At 43.6% G+C, this 4,381-nt stretch overlaps 1 pseudogene; it reads left to right on the forward strand.

Moving 5' to 3' along the window:
• Nucleotides 1-280: 280 nt before the first annotated feature.
• On the forward strand, nt 281-921 carry LOC115072269 (annotated as a pseudogene).
• Nucleotides 922-4,381: the final 3,460 nt, after the last annotated feature.

A 4,381-nucleotide genomic window follows, 5' to 3' on the forward strand; every position in this document is an offset into this window, starting at 1 on the left:
TAGGACAAGAATATGGTGTGCTAGTAAGTGAGGAGGGGGCCAGACTGGTGCTCTGGGGGATTGCTGGATCCCCACCAGATGACTTCCAGTGGACACCTGGGAGGCCAGATGCCTCCTTCCATTGTGGTTACCTGTATCTCATTCTGCCTTTCGGGAAACTGAGGACCAAAAAGGCTTCCTCAATTTGGCAAATGGGAAGCACCCACCCTTAGCTCTGAAAGAGAACATACCTCCCATGATCAAGCTGTGCTGCCTTCTGCTCTAGGGCCCCAAGGAAAAGATGAAGTTCATCATCCTGGAACACTATTCTCAGCACAGTGAGTGGGCAGTCAAGTACATCAGAAACTGTGTTATCCAGTTTAACCCAGGGCCACACAAGTACTTCACCTTGGGACCCCCCCTCTTGGCTGCTACCAGAAGCTGACTGAGTACTATAAAAATGGGAACCTATGCTGGGCATGGTGGCACACTCCTTTAATGCCAGCACTCAGGAGGCAGAGGCAGGCAGATCTGTATGAGATTAAGGCCATCCTGGTCTACATAGTGAGTTCCAGGATAGCTGGGGCTACAGGGACACCCTGTCTCAAAAAGACAAAAAAAAAAGGGAACCTGCCCTTTAAATACATGAAAAGCTTCAACAGGGACAAATATGAATATGTAGGCCTTCCTCAAGAGCACCCTGAGTGCTACCACTCCTTCCTATGGAGTAGTATCTTCAAGCACATTGATGGAAAACAGCCACATTGAGGATGGAAAGGAAGCTGATCTGTAGGCCAAATGCTAGGCTCTTTGATGGTGATCTACACAAGGTGCCCACCATGACTGACAGTGGGTGTGATGCTCCTCATCACAGGTGCTCACAAGACTTTTGCTTGATACAAGAGCATCAAGGAGGGGGTAAACCACATGTGGACTCTCTAAGAAAGTGGCTTGCCCACCCACATGGTCGTTCTCTTCCTCAAGGATCCAAGAGGAGAAACCCTTTCCCCACCAGAGCCCTGTGTTTTTGTCAAAAGTCTATTACATCCTCCTGAGTAAAGAGGAGGCCCACTGGGGTGAGAGACACCATGATTTGTAGTGTTTACCTAAGGTGAAGGGCTGGCAAGTGTCTTCAGGCACAGTGGTGTGCTCTCTAGCCTCCCTCAGAGCTGAGAGCCCAACCTGTAGCACACTCTCTAGTACATTCTCCATTGGACCCCTTGCCCCTCCTCCACTTCTCAGGTTTTCAAGGTGTGCGTCAAGGTTCTCAGAACACAGGAAATATAATCTTTCAGCAGTTTGTCCTTCAGGCTCCTTCCCAAGCTGCTCACTCTTCCTACATTTGATCCTCTCTGGCATTGAAGGACTTGCTGCTCTGTTTTTGTGCCTATTTGAAGCTACTGCTGCCTATTCCTGAAGATTTCTCAGATCCTGTCTGAGGCCACTAGCTACTAGTGTCTGTAGCTTTTATCCGTGATTGTGCCATCTTTCTGTGTTAAGCCAATGGATCAATGGACTTGTTCACAATGTGATATTTTCTATTAAACCCAATAGCTTCCAATAAAAAAAAGAATATGGATACTGACTGGGCACTTGAACTCCAATAAAAGAACAATTGGAATCTTTAAGGTGAATTTTAAGAGAAAAACATGTGACATCACAAAATAAGCCAAAATACCAGGATCAAAACTTGCCGGAGCAGGGTGGTTTGTTACAGTACACAAAAGGCAGGTAGGAGACCATTTTGTTACCGTTAGGAGTGCCATCTAGGGGTCTTACCCAAGGCAAGAGCAGTCTGTAGCTATCCTTCCCTCACCATTCCACTGATTTACACATTTTGGAGCACACATTAGGCTACCTGTCAGCTGGCCATTGTGGAGCCCATGGACTGAGGCAGTCAGTCCCTCCAGAACTTGGTACAATTATTTTTTCCTGAACCTACAGCTCTGGTTTTCCCTCTCTTCTCACAGATAGAAACCAGTACATTTTTGTACTTATAAACAGATACAAAATGAAAGTGAGAAGCAAAATACTGATATATTTAAGGTATTCATCTGATGCACAGTTTTCATTTGCATCTATAGAGGATATGAACAGTTTTCAAAGTGTAGGAGAAAGCATTTACTCGTTATTTAAGTTAAATTGTTAAAGATTAGTTGTTTCTAAATTCCTTTTATATACTAGGTAATAAATAATGTTAAACTGAGTGACCTCAGTATCATTATCCAAAATCATGATGAGTACCTTGAGAGGATTACTGTGATGAAATTTTATGCTACCCTTTGGGGAAATGTCCTCAGAATCCTTCTCCAGGTTGGTTGCATGTTTTATGAAAGTGAATCTACTAAAATTTCAAACAACACAAGCTATCCTTGTTCCCATTATTGACTTGCTTTTATTTAATTTAAAATCAATAAAAACTTAAACATATACTATTGTATATGCCCTTCTTTACATTGTATCTATACTTTTTACATTTTACATTCACTTTTCTCTTTTGAATATAATTACTAATTCACAGCGTTTCACATTCTCCTGTACTGACCAAACTGACCCCATTTTGGATGATGTAGCCATCTTAGAAGGTCAGCCATAGTGTATTTCTAGCTCAAGGATTGTTTTCAGAAACCCCGACCCCTTTACCCCTTTTCCTCCCAGGAGAACACTGCCATGGTCACTTGCTCTCCAGACATACAGAAAACAAAATTATTATGATATGACCAACTGCCGATTCTGGCTTCTGTAACTTGCTTGTTTTGCTATGTTAGGGCACCTTGACATGTGGACTGAGATCACCCTCTACACTGTTATTCGGGGACCATCTTGCCAACATTCCTTTTTGTGGTTTTTAGCTTTAAAAGGTCCCCTTTCTCTCCCCCTCCCCACTGCAGCACTCTAATCCAATGCAGTGGCTGCAGTCCAACCTAGCTTGAATACAATCTTTTATCCCGATCTGAACTGAGTCTGGTGGTCTTTCCTCAGTAGTCCCAGGGTCCATAACACTCCGCTCTTTTTAATTAACTACTATGATTATTATCACTATTAAAATATGGGACTTTCTGCTTACTATCAGAAGCCACTTTACAATTGCTTGTCTGTCCTTTAACACTGTCCTTCACTGTTGTCTTAGTTTCTTTTTCTATTGCTGACAAAAGCAGCTTATGGGCCAGGCTGCAGTCTATTGTAGTAGTAAAGGCACAGTGGATGGACCTAGAGAGAACTGACCACACAAAAGCAATGAACTAATGAATGCAGGCTTCCAGTGCTGGCTCAGCTTGTGTCCACCCATGCAATGCAAAATCCCCTGCCCAGGGAATGAGGCCACCCACAGTGGGTGGGTCTTTCCATGTCAATTAATGTTATCAAGATAATCCCTCATACATGTGCCCACAGGCCAACCTGATATAGACAATCCCCTATTGAGATCTCTTCCCAGATGATTGTAGACTGGGTCAAATTGACAATTTAAAGTAACTATCACAGCTGGGGTTTTGGTGGTGGTGGTTGGTTGGATAGTTTTTGTACTCCGTATTGAGCCATTTTCCCCTTTCCCTAGTGCATGCTAGACAAGCATGCTGCCACTGAGGTACATCCCCAGCTCTGCCCTCAAAATATGTGACTTTTTGAATCACAGAACCCACCTATACTGATACTTTCTTTCTCATGACCAGCATAATAGGTGAATGTTTGCAGCCCTGTCACAAAGTCCAGAGTGCAGAAGTCTGCCAGTTACCTGGCATACCTCCATGACACAGTCCAGCACCACATGGAGCTAAGCCCACAGTTTCTAGAATGTTTTACACAACATAAAGTTTTTGAAACTAGGATGAATGTATACATGGAAATTTTTAGTATGGTTTGGCAGACCTGTCTTTCTGAATGGAAGCCTCTCAGATTATCCAAAGGTCTACCCAGGTGTATCTGAATGTGTCAGTCTCTTGCCCCTGGTTTGTCATCTGAAATTTGAGTCTAATATATGCTAGGCACTGGGGAGAAGGAACAGAAATAAAGCAGTCTGGTTATCTGCCTGGTGCATAGCTTCTAACAGGGTCTGAGGGACAATAAACACAGATGAGAAGAAAAGCAATGACATGCTCAGTCTTGGCAGAGAGTCATCCTGTGGTTGTTCTAAATAGATGACCCAGAATATTTCTCTAAGTAGGTGGTGTTCATCCAAAGTTCTTAATGACCAGAAGACTTGCAGCTAGTGAATGCTAAAGGACTGAAGAATTATATGCAGAGGCAGCCACCATCACTTTGAAGAGCCTAAGTCAATGAGTGGTCAGGTTTGGGGCAGACTGAAATTCTCTGGTCCCAGAGAAGCACAGAATGGGTGAAGGGCAGAGTTGTAGAGGGAGACCATCAGACAGGGTTAGGCCAGTTGGGATTTTAAGCAGGTGAT

Source organism: Nannospalax galili, unplaced genomic scaffold (assembly GCF_000622305.1).
Source record: "Nannospalax galili isolate Female #2095 unplaced genomic scaffold, S.galili_v1.0 scaffold40, whole genome shotgun sequence".
NCBI classification, from domain to species: domain Eukaryota; kingdom Metazoa; phylum Chordata; class Mammalia; order Rodentia; family Spalacidae; genus Nannospalax; species Nannospalax galili.